Source organism: Corvus kubaryi, unplaced genomic scaffold (genome assembly GCF_017639235.1).
Source record: "Corvus kubaryi isolate FWS band 111438036 unplaced genomic scaffold, C.kubaryi_AGA036_p1.0 37398, whole genome shotgun sequence".
In the NCBI taxonomy this organism is placed as follows: domain Eukaryota; kingdom Metazoa; phylum Chordata; class Aves; order Passeriformes; family Corvidae; genus Corvus; species Corvus kubaryi.
The window spans coordinates 26,430,881-26,443,817 of NW_024581137.1; the positions used below are offsets into that span (position 1 = coordinate 26,430,881).

Consider the following 12,937-nt stretch of genomic DNA (forward strand, 5'->3'; position numbering starts at 1 on the left):
AAGTTAATCTCATGTAATGCCCAATTCACTGGGATATTTTTTCATTCTAATAAAATAAAGTCTGTAGCAAGGCTGGTTTTCTTTGAATCTACTGCAGACTCTGAACAAGGCTGTCCTTTTTAAGTGGTTGGTTTTGGTCTGGGTTTTTTTTTTTTTTTTTTTTTTTGACTCAATCAGATTCTGTTCTTTTGCAGTGCTGTGTTTGGGGTGGTTTTTTTAAAATGTATCACAATTCTAAGTGGTGTATATTTGAACCATCCCTACCTTTATGGGCTTTTTTTGAATAGCATGTGCATTTTACTATGTGTTGTAGCCACTAAGATGCTGTTGTCCCCATGATATTTAATCTTGTATTTAATTCAAATTCATTAGTTTTGCAGTGGAGGCTTCTTTTTGTAAGTACACAAATACTTTAGAATGTTTTATCTTGTCATGCCTGTTCACCCGGGCAGACTACTTGTCTGCCAGAACACTATTCTAATCTGTGTTAGGACTTTCAGCCCTTTATCAAGCAATCAGAGATAAGAGTCCTTCTTGGTCACATTCTCATTTTCCTTTACTCGCGCATCGAGGTTGGAGGTTTTGTGGGTGCCCAACAACTCTCACTTCTCACTTTCATCTGTAAATCCTTCCCTGGGTGTGTCACCTTGTCCTTCATGGTCAGTGTCCTTGTCTCATAATTGAGAGTCCTTGAGCAGGAGAGTGCTGCTGAGTGACTCTGAAATGCTGTAATGTTTCACCCATCTTTCTCTCTCCTCATTATTTTAATGCTTCTTTATCAAGTCACTTGAGATATACTGGATCAATTGTTTGAAGTCCTGCCATATAAATAAACTCCAGAGTCTGTCCCCCTTCCTCAAGTAACCTTGAACACCCAGATAGAATACAGCTTTGAATCAGCAGGGAAATACATAAAGTGCAAGGGAGAAGGGGAAAGCCAATATATGTGAAACCGTTCACTTAAATGTGACCTTATATATTTTATAAACATAAAAAAGCTTTCAAGTTGCATTTATGTGAATAGACATAATTAACTGAAAATATTTATATGTCATTTTCTTTCAGTCACAAATACAGTAGTTGCTGTTGCCAAGGTTTATCAACAGCTATTGCTACAGCTAAGGCATATTTGCAGGTCATCATATGTAGAGAAAAACATCTGGTAAAGAAATAGATTCTGGAATTTATAGACATCTTGACTGATCACGTCTATTTGGGGTTTTTTTGTCCAAGAAAATGTCTTTGAATAAACTTACTGTGAATAGGTTGAAGCTTCTGCAGGATGGTATTTATTTATTCTGGTGGGCGTTAATGTATTTACTCTGATGGATCTTGTTGTTTTAACAGAATTGCTTTAGAATTAATGCTTCCATTACAGTTTTGTGACTATTTAGGCCACAGTTGTCCTGACCTGAGGCTGATAATGCTTTTTTTTTTTTGTGGGTTTCTTCACATGTGACTCTTAAGAGGGGAAGGAGTTACACTGTAGATGTTCTAATTTTGGAGACGAGAGCAAAATCTCTTCAGTATTACAGATGACAAGAAAACAAATTACCTTTTTCTGGTGTCTTTTCTCTCCTGCTAATCCCCAGATCCAGATTTAGTAGCACTATGTGTCCACCGTAGCTGCGTGCTTCCTTTCCAGTCCGATGCTGCGGTTGCGTTGGCGGATCCCCGCTGTTCTTCCCTCCTTCCGCTTGTGTGGGTTTTACTGCTGATTTCTTAAAAGGCAGCATGTGGTGAGTCTCTACTCACTGCACCTTACATGGTGATTTCAGATGTGGGGAGAGGGTGAGAGGCTGTTTGGTGTTCGGGACTTGTGCAGCCCTGGCTGACAGGCTGCCTGCCCTGCCTCTGCCTGGTTGCTGCTGCCTGAGAGCAGAACAGCTCAGCTCGGAAGGAAGAGCCCCGTGGAGTTTTGGGGCACTGAGCTCTGATTCATGACAGCTAGCACACAGCTGTAAGACTATATTTATCCATATACATGGATGATGTTTCATACATTTTGCAGGTTTTTTTAACGCTCATTTGTTCTAAATAGTCTGTTGTGGTTGGCAGTGTTTTAAAATAAAAACGTGTTCTGTTAAGAGTAACCGGATCTAGTATACAAAGTGCCTCTCCAGTACTCACCCCTATTTTTGATGCTATTTATCCACACTTTGATTTGTTACTTCAGAAACAAATGGGAATGAGTGTCATGATTTTGTGCTTTATCAGAAGCTGGTAAATGAAGTCTGCACCTGCACTGACAGTAGGGAGCCTTTCTGTTCTGGGGCAGTTCAGCTAGCAGTAGAGCACAGATGTCTCAATGCAGAACAATGCATGTCAGGAGGCTCACTTTAAAACCTCTCGTAAGCAGTGAACAGACATAGTTCCTTTAACCTGTTTTATTCAGCCTGGTCTGCACCTCAGAAGTGGTAGTTCAGAGGGCAGAAAATCTGTGGCATACTATACTACCTTTGGTCTTGTTCAGTGTAGTAGGTACTTCTTGGCAGTCCTCCAGGCGGTGTTTCTACAGTGCTTGCACAGCTCTAACACAGGCAATTCTGGAATTTTACAGCTGAAGTGAAGGGCCAGGTAATGTGGCATTTGGTGGTTCATATGGTCTGGTAAATGTTTTATTTTCCATAAGTAGCATTATTCTTCTTTTCCCTACTCAGTAAAGAAGAAGAGGATGGAGGAATCCAGAGAGAAAATAGTTAGATGGTCAGATGGTGGTTTGGAGGGGAAAGAACAAAGTTTGGAGCTATGGCCTGAGGGAAAGTGGAAAGACTTGTCATTGCAGCAGTGGTTACTTTTAATTTAACTCCATGGACTGTAAAAACACTGTGAGCATTTTAATTACATAATGACCTCTAAAATGAAGGTGAACAAAAATGCTGAATTTGTGGAACATATTTCTAGCTGTCAGCCAAATTTTCTGAGTGAAACCCGTTATCAGCTCAGAGAGGGGAAAATGAAGCTTACTATATGGAACTTCTTGTTACATTTTTGAAATCTTTATTGGGTATTAGAAGGCAGATGAGGGCATTTTTTTCATGCCTGTATCAGAGTGCTGCAGTCTCAGCTGCTGTAGCAGATTTGGGACCCCCTCGTGTAAGTTGTGCCAATACAGTGGCCGCAGGGAAGGGGCAGGCTGCATATGTGTGTGCAGCGTTGCTCCTCTTCCTGCCCCATGGTGCCCAGCGAGGTGGCACAGGAAGAAGTGTGTGGGCACCACGGCAGCTTGCTGGCAAAGGCAACATCTTTGACTGGAAACACCGGGCAAGCAAGGTTTAGTCTGCTAATAAAGCAGCAAAATGGCTTAGTTTGAAAAGGGGCTTCCATCACCTGCTGTAACTGGAACCAGAGTGGTGGAACGGGGAAATATTTGGTCTCTTGAAAAACAGGAGTTCCGAATGAGTGTTGGAGACTAATGTAATCATCTTAATGGTTTGCTTCCTGCTTCACTGTGGTAACGTGCCACTGTGTATGCCGGTGTGCTTTTTCTAACGAGAAGATTTTTCCCTCCTGGAAGGACAGAAAAGCTGAGGGGGAGCTATTAAATTCTGAAAGCTATATTTAGCTGGGAGCAATTAAAGCTAGCACTGTATAATGACACTTGAGACTAGCTTATCCATCAGGCAGACTGTAAGATTTTAATGTTTGGTTTCAGTCAGACTTGGCATTACTGTTAACTTTTGCTTACATTCATTAAACTTTGCATTTTAGAAGATGTCTGGTGTGGGTTGTTTTAGAGAAGTTATTTGCTTTCTTACTGTTCCCACTTTGTTCCTACGTCCATTTTCCGTGTAAACCCCCATAGTCCCATGTAGCTTTTGAAAGAGGTGGTTCTGCTCTACCCCCCAGTCAGCAGATGCCTGGTTTGCTCTTTTCATCATCTTTATGCTTGCAGCATGTTGGTGCAGTGAAATGACTCTGCAAACACTGTGGCTAAAAATTTGGCTTTTTTCCTGTTTAGTTATTAATTGGATTAATTTTCCACTCTAATTTCACTCTGTAGTCTTGTTGCTACCGGCTTTAGTAGAACTTGCTGTGGGAATCAATAGCTAACTTTGAGAAGGGAGAAAATTGGCTGGTTCCTCCCCAAGGGCCCAGTTCTGCTTGATGCCGACTTACACCGAATTGCTCTCTATTGCCAGACTGAGTCTTTGTTACACTCCTGGTAGGCTCTTCTGGAAATTAGTAGCTTCCTTAAGACTAATACAGTACAAACCAGCTTAATTAATTGCTGTAGAGTTGTTAAAAGGTCAGTTATTGCATGTTCATTCTTTTTTTTTTCCTTGGGTACCAAATAATTAATTTTCTGTTCTGCGTTAAATGAACATCCCTCTATGATGCTCACATGAGCTATAGTCATCCACTGTGAGATATGTTTATTGCTCAGTTTATCCTTCTATTCCAGTGCATCAGGCTCTAGAATTTTTCTGATGTTTGTGAGTATGTCTGTACAACTGTGGGTTACTTTATTTATTACACAGACACAAAAAAAAAAAAAAGCTATAAATCAATCAACAGTGCAGTTAAGCTGATCTGGATTTCCCAGATGATTTTAGCAGTTGTGTACCTGTATTGCAAAATACTCAGAAACAAAATCATATGAGTGCTTCTTTATGCTCACTGGTCAGAAGAGATCCCTTGAGTTCAGTGGTTTGGGGATCAAGGGGGAACATGGAACCTTTTTCAGACCAGCAAATTGTGGGGGAAATTTCATTTTGGAAGGAGGAAAACTTGATGTCTATGCAAAAATGTGGGGAGATTGTGGAACAACAAAGGTGTCACTTGGCTTTGTACAAGTGGTTGATACAAGCCTTGGCTTCCTGAGCTGCTGTTGGCCTAAGGTGCCCAGTGAAGGATGCTTAGGTTGTGTCTCCTTATATCTGTCACTTTCCTTTAGGGTCCTTCTAGGGTCCCTGTTACTTCAATATGATATGTAATATACTCCTAGTAACTAACATAATTCTTTGTAACCTGTATCAGATTTTTTTTTCTCTGTTTTTCTTATGTTGTTTGTGCAGATAGCACAGAGAATTAAAGGCATGAGTTTTTCAGATCTAACTTGTTGGGTTTTTTTTTTCCAAAGACTTTTTGTAAGGTTATCCTGTTGCCTTAACCATGAGAAGTTTCTAATATATGATTAGTTGGAAGTTTCAAATGTAGAACAGCTTAATTTTTGAGTTACTGGGAAAAATGCCAGCCATAGATTTGGGAAAGTCTGAGTAATAAAATCATAAAGCTGGTTCATTGCTCAAATATGTTATTTCAGCTGCCTCTGCCCACTGTTATGTTCCTACAGGCTAAAAATGTCAATAGGCTCTTATATTAATAGCTATTTTAGGACTCTAATCTTAAAAGGCAGTACAATGAAAGAACCTTAGATTAATCAAAAATATCAAAGTTAACACATCAAGTGTTCTTTCTTACTCTAGTTTAAAAAACTTCCACCCTTAATACTTAGATGATTAAAAATGCACAAGTTCATGTGTTGAATTATCCTAAAATTAAATCATGGATGTTTAAACTACAAACCAGATGGGGACAGTGGCATTTTTAGAAATTGATATAGAAGAAGCAAGAAATTGAGTGTAAATGTGAAATTAGGAGATACTAAATGTAGACAGCTAATAGGAGAAGGCAAAAGTATAGCTCAAAACTCTTGAGTTGGCAACAGAAAAGAATTTCCTTTTTCCTTGGAAAATATGCTAACACTGTAAGAATAATACTAAATAAGGGCAGTAATGTCAATTCAAGAAATGCAGAAGATTTTAATTTCATTACTGAATTAAAGCTGTAGTCTGTGACAGCATGTAGAAATAATAGCTAAGATAAAGTTAAATGGTAACAGTAATCGAGATTCAAAACTTACCACAAGTAATTTGAGGAATTCTCTGTTTCTCATACTGATTTTGAAGAAAGATCAGGAAAGCCTTAGAGCAATGGAGAAAGCTTAACAATGTGCTAGTTTTTACAAACAGTATGTGGTACTCAGACACTGTTTTGTCTGGGGCTAATTGATTGCAGACTTTTGGGAAATTTATTGTCAAGCTGATGTGGGAACTGACTTGGTGCAATAGAAGTTCAAATCTAATAATTTGAATGAAGGACCATGTAGCCCGTGAATATAAAGGCATACTAAACCATTGCTCCTTTTTAGCTCAAATGGAGCACGTTAAACTTTGTCATAAGCAATTTGTTTTGTACTGTTCGCGTTGTACAGATAAGTCCTACAAGCTGCTAAAACTGTAAAATTGGATTGTCTTCAGAAAAAGGGCATTTGACTAAATGTCAAAACTCCATTGCTTCAAAGCAATGGCTGAATAATGATACAAGTTTGTCAAAAAGTAGTACTCCAGCATCTGTTTCTGTGCAGGATTCTTCTTTCTTGTTTTGTGCTGACAAGATCCCCACAGCCTCAGTAGAGTTACACACATGTGCAGAGTTCTGAATCTTTGGAGCAAGAAGGGTTTCTGTTACACAATACATTGCTCTCTTAGTGTATTAGTAAACTAAAACTCAAGTTGCTTAGTTATATGGGAGAGTGTGGCTAGCCCGAATTTCTAATGCATATCTTTCAGAAAAAAATGTCAGCTACTGATGCTGTATTTTAGAGAAATATTTTGGGAGGGGAGAATGCACAAAAAACAAGGTGGGAAATTTTTCAGAAATTCATACATTCTACTCATTACCTCCCTTATGTTTCCCAGGTATGAAAGGACAATGCAGCAGGAAGTTTTATTTCTCATTTGATTTTTTTGGTTTGTTTTTTAGCTCCAACAGAAGACTCACATGAGTTTGCCACATCTTGCCTAATGGAATTGCTCATACTTTCACTTCTGTAAAAGAAGAGATTTGGATTCTTCTAGTGACGGTGATCCTACCCCACTCACTGTAAGTCAGTCTTCCTTCTATTATGGATGTGTTGCCCTCCTTCTAGGAAAGCAGACGTTAAATTGGTGTGGAGCCTGTTTCAGCCTAGAGCCTGTTTCAGCCTGTTTCAGCCTAGAGAGAGCATGATCTAAGAAGCTGTGTAAGAAGCTTCTTGGTATGAAGTACTACTCAGTCAGTGGAGAATGGGAGAGGACTACAGTATAGCCACAAAGAGGCAGCAGTTCGGTCCCTTTTTGGGATAAGACGTGCTTAATTAGATGTCTAGAAGAATTGAAGGAAGTAGCAAGGAAACAGAATAGGTGAACCTGAAGTTGTGCTAATGTAGCCTTTTATTCTGCTGACACAAGGGTAATTGTTCAAAAATACCTCAAAGTTGTGTTACTTTTGAGGGAAATGGGTTAAAAAACACCATTTGTTGGGTTGTACTGTTTGGGTTCCCTTCAGTCTAAGGCTTTGGGGTTTCCACTGATCACCCACTGAGTTAGGAAGGGGGACTCTCACCCATTGCACCATTGGACTCTGAGGTTTGTGTCTCATTCTGAAATGGTCTCTCTAGACTGCAGCCAAATACAGGACTTTGGCAAGGTTGAGATTATGTTATCGGTGACATTGAAAAAATTCTTGTCCTGCTGGTGGGTTTTTTTGCCCGAGTGTTCACTAATTGTGAGATTTAGCATTAGGAGAAAACTGTCCTGAATCATATTTCCAGTCATGGCATTTGTGGCATTTTATCTTCTCTAATAGTATGTAAATATAGTCACAATGCATTCTGAATACTTAACAATTTCTCTTTTGGTGTAGGGACATTGGTAATGTATTTGAACTTCCTGTCTGGCTGCTTGTGCTGCATTTCAACTGTTTTGTTTGTATCTGTGTGTGTGTATGAATAGATATATTCTTGTCCTTTTTAACCTGTGGGGACCAGATTAGTATTTTAGAGCACATAGGATGGTTAGGATGTTGTAGGCTTTACATGCATGTAATTTACATATTTGATTGCAGTTTTGGAAGGCTGGATGTTCTGAACTGTGCAGTTCTTACAGTCCTGTGTATAAACTGATGTTTTAAAAATCTGTCTTGATAGACTGATGTGGATCTTATACTTGTAAACCAGAATATAGCACTGCTGTTTGCACTAATTTCTTATTGTACTTGCACCTGTGTTTGCATAGGCTTAATCACTGCTTTAAGCTTGGAGAATTTTTAGCCTGAATTTTTATTCCTCTTGAGAGCATGTAAAAGGTATCACTAGCTCCAGGATGCCCAGTAGGAACTTGCTTTCTTGTGGAAAGCTGGAGATGAGTCATGAGAACTGAAGTATGTAGCAGGCGCAAGGATTGAATCTTTGCTAGATGTGGCTGCTGTAAAGCACATTAAAAACTATGTATGTTTTCAGCTTCTCTAAACTAGAAGCTGAAAAGGTGTCACTGGAGGGGAGAGCAAGGAGTGGGGAATACTTTCACTTGGTTATTTCAGTTGGTAGGTACTGCCATACTGCTCCAATGGGTGGTGCCCAGTTGCTATGGGATCCTTTTACCTATGAAGATAGTGGAGTTTATCAACACTATTACAAAACAGTTCGCTGATAAAGTTGGGAATTTTTATGTTTAAGTAGCAAATCAAAGTTTTGTGATTGCCTGATGACTTTCAAAACATTTCTGTACATGGCAAAAATGAACATAGAGCAGCCCACCCCAGCTTGCAACACGTGGCAATTTTATTTACAGAGGGGGTTCCTGTGCAACAGATACGTTTGTGACTTCCCATGCAGTCGTGCAGGAAACGTGTGAAAAACTCTGGTGAAGACCTTATCTGCTTATCCTAATCTTTCTAGTGTTCCCCATTGAAAGACAACTTTGATAGGTGCTGAAAGGAAGGGTGGTAGATTTACAGGGATACAAAACTGACAGCATTTGAACAGTTACAAAAAGGGAATTTTTCATTGCTCCTCTAACAGCAGTAGCAGAACATTGAAATGAGAATTAGGATTTATCTTAAAAATAATACTTCCATTTTCATACTGACACAGTACAATCCTGTTCGTATCTGTTCTTGGAATGCATTAATACTTTGTAACACCCTGTTTTTTGAGATACATTAAATCTCCCATTAACACGTGGTATAATTTCACTGAATAGCTCGGTGTCTTTTGAAAAAGGAAAGAAGCAGTACCTGTGAATTCAAAGTGAATTCACCTTTAAGTGGCTGTCTTAAATTCATTTTTGCAAGCTTGAAAATTGAATCTATGGCTGTTACAGAAGCAACTTCCATATGTTACTGAGCCTTTAGAAGAATTCTTTACTGCTCTCCTGAATGTAGGAAATACAGTGATCCTCATTCCTCAGTCCGGATACATTTTTTTAAAAGAAACTTCATGGAACCCCTGTGTATTCTGGTCTTTGTTGGTATTTTCTCTTAGTTTTGCCAACCTAAAATTCCAAGCTGAGTTCTTTGGTACAAATATTATGCACATTGGCTATTTGGTTTTATCTCACTTGTGAAAGGTGATTTTTACTTTTTAAGCTGAATATTGGTAGCTCACTGTTGTCTGCTGGCTCTTTACTAATAGTCTTATAGGAAAAACTCCACTTTGTTCTTCACAGAACAAAGTTCCGTGTTAAAATATGCCATTTAGTTCTTCGTCTGAAGGAAAAAGAGGCCAAATCTTAGCATGCATATGCTTGTAAATGCAAAAATAACTAATGTACAACCCTAGCTGTTCTTTGTGTACAAGCTCATGACTATAAATTTAAGCTACTTCTCTCAGATGTGTTTCTTTTGGAATTAGCTATGAATATCTGTACTAACTTGTACAGTGAATAGTAGCATATGTGAATCTCCTGCAAAAAAAAAAGTGAAGAAGGTAAGAAAAAGGCTGTTTGTTAGCTTCTTGTCTTACTAGTTGCTATTGAAACAAATTAGTTTTGTTATTGTTTAAGACCAAAACAAACTATTACATCTGAGTATCGTGGATGGCATCTGTGGGTGGGGGTGGTGAATAAGCAAGTTACTTACCTCATGGAAGCATAATTTGTATTTTTTAGTTTGTCATAGATACTTTGATCTAAAACAGAAAACACATGCTTAGAGGAGCTGTTTGAAACAAGTGGACTGCTAATGTACTATGATTTCAGAATAAAGTAATTTTTAGGACTTGTTTCAGTAGAAAATAAATGTTCGTGAAATCATGAAAAAGTGGACCAAATATACAGGCACAGCTTTATTAATACAGCATGATATTATTTAAGTGCATCTTTTAGGACAAGTTGTTGCTTGTAAATGCCAAACGTGTCAGGCTGATGTTTGGCTTGAGGTGGTGTGATGAGGTTGTGAACTCCTCGGCCCTGTGGTGCCAAGGTGACAGACCATTCTCCCTGGATTAGGTTCAGAGTATGTCACACACATGAAAATTCAGGTCTTCTTAATATTTACTGCTTCCTACTTTGGCAGAGACTATGAACTTTAAGTGCTTGAAATACCTAATTAGCATAGCCAAAAAAGATCATGAGTCTTGTCTCCTGTTATGGAAACTTTACATTCCTTATGCTTAAATGCAGAGAAAAGTAGTGACTGCTGTCTGGTTGTTACAAAGACAATCAGCTGGGTCACCCTTCCCACTTTAGCAGTGGGAACAAGTTGCTTTCTTAGTAACATTGCAGTGAGGATATGACGAAGTGAAAGCCTGCATATTGCCTACAGAGAGTGATACAGATAGTCCATATTCTTACTAGTGAAAATGTTTTCATCACACCCTCACTGAGCAGAAGCGTACACTTTTCATGAACTCAGTCCTTTGATGTGCATAATTTTTTTTTCCTTGGAGAAACTAAAAGAACTTGCCTCTCTTCTTTTAGGGGTAGGTCGAAGAGACCATCTCTGTCTTTCAGTATATGTTTGAACACGTGCTTCTGCCAGCCTTATCATTTTGAAAAAAGATGAAGTAAATTTTTCCTGCCTTTGCTCATGTAAACTCTGGTAATTTCTTTATTTGTCCACCAGCTGAAGAATAAAAATAAAGCCACAGATACATCAGAAGGCAGAAGATTTGTTACATTTCAAAGGTGGCCTTAGAAATTAATTAAGACCAACAGCTGTATAGCTGTGTAGTTGTATAGCTTCAGGGCCCCTCTTTCCAATTGTGCCGCAGCAAAGGTTTTGTGTGCAGACAGATTGCAGGAGAGTGGAAGAGAAGGTTGCAGTTGTCAGTGGGCTCCTTCAGTGTGGTAATGAGGATATGAGACTGAATCCCCAATCCTACGATGTGTAATAGTGAATGAGGTATGGCTTTGGGCTCTAGTGACTGTTGCTTATTCATTGATTCCTAGTTTATATGCCGTAGACTCACATTTGCTTCAGAGAAAAGGTCATATTCTTGTTTTAATTCATAAGGCAGGTTCTCATAGCAGCAGGTATTTGAAGACAAAATGAAAATGACATTGTTTCTTTAGGTTGGAAGAAGCTTCCTACTAAGCAAAAAATATTATGACTATTGAAGCAGTTACTTCTCAAAAAGAAATAAAGATTACTTTAAAGACTGAGTAAAATGGTAACGGTATAATTTTTCTGAGCTATGTGTATAAAGTTCAGTGGCTTCTTTAGTTTGTCAGTGGGCTTCTGTTACATTAATGTGTTTTAATCTTGTTTTTTCCTTGTGTGCTTGCCCAAGAATGTAATCTGTCATAGATTTTTGTTGCACTTCTTATCAAAGCATATATGAGGGATGAAAAATGGTCAAACCTGATGAAGCATAATTATCAACAGTGATGAATAAACAGAGATGTAGTTATGAAAACGTAACATTTGCAATATTTGTTTAATGAGTTTTTTAAACTTTCCCAACTTTGTATGTCTCACACACACAGTGTCTGTTGTGGAGACATGCTTTTTAGTGACCAAACCATAACGAGAACTTTTCAGAATCGAAGTACATTCGCACATCAACTTACGTTTCAAGAACATTAACATTCTTGCAGAAAACCAGGAAAGATGGTTTACTCCCCATGTTACCTGATGGGGAGTAAAACATCCTGTCTGGTGACTTGCAGACACAATAGTGAGCATCAGAGTAATGATGAAAAGAAATTGATGATAAAATGATAATGATAAAATAAAATGATGAAAAAGCTTTATGAAGCCTTCAGTGCAGCAGCATGTTTTACTGTAACTTTCACTGCTCTTCCCTTATGTCCAGGTGACTTCTGTGCCTCCAGATCTCCTGAAGGAGACCTGGGCTCTGCTGCTGTATTTTTGGACGATGGCAAGTTATTAAAGAAAAGGAAGAGTTTCTGATCTAAGACCAGATTTCGTATGATGCTTTACCTTGAAAAGTAGCAAAAATTATCTTTATTTTTCCCCCTTAAGTTTTGCCCACATATGTTTGTACCCTGGATTTTTTTACTTCCAGTCCTTAAATATCTGAACAATTTGATGACCGTCCACAGATGTTTGAATGTACTTCAAGCAGTACTTTATTTTTAACAGCAGAAATTATGCTTTCAGGAAAATCAAAGAAACTCAAGTTATTATTCTACTTTAGAAGTCTAATAATAAAGGATTAATCAAAACTAGAAAATTGTCTTTCTGTAGCACAGCATTTGTTTGGAACTTCTAACAAGCTGTCAAGTGGTACAAAAAGAAGTAATTTTAATTCTTGGGGGCTCTTGCATTAGCTAAAAGGTAGAAACTGTCAGCTACATTAATGGTCCAGAGGCAGCAGTACTCACTGTGCTGATGCCTTTTCCTGGTCTTAAAATCAAGAGTCAGACACAGTTAGAAGGGGAAAAGGGATTTTACCTTGGTATTTATTTTAAGGATCCTTAGGTGCACATGTCCAGATTGAATGCACCGAAATGCACACCACAATGCCCCCCCCAAAAGATCTGGTATAACATTATAGGTCTTACTGATTAGCATAATCTATCAAAAATTCCCTAATAAGAGGCTTGAATGAGCCCCCCCTCCCCAAGGAACCTTCCCCTAGATGGTTCTATCTTAGTTTACAGAATGTGTTCTGGAGAGGACCTTGGGGTCTGGGGCACACTGATCCTCT

The 12,937-nt window shown here is 38.6% G+C and overlaps 1 protein-coding gene across 5 annotated transcripts in view; it reads left to right on the forward strand.

Moving 5' to 3' along the window:
- Positions 1-12,937, forward strand: part of OSBPL3 (oxysterol binding protein like 3) — an 85,920-nt gene that overhangs the window by 12,056 nt on the left and 60,927 nt on the right. For all 5 annotated transcript variants that reach the window (XM_042043114.1, XM_042043117.1, XM_042043116.1 and 2 more), the window contains exon 2: positions 6,769-6,888. The gene's annotated coding sequence lies outside the window, so the exon portion shown is untranslated. The remainder of the gene's footprint in view (positions 1-6,768; positions 6,889-12,937) is intronic.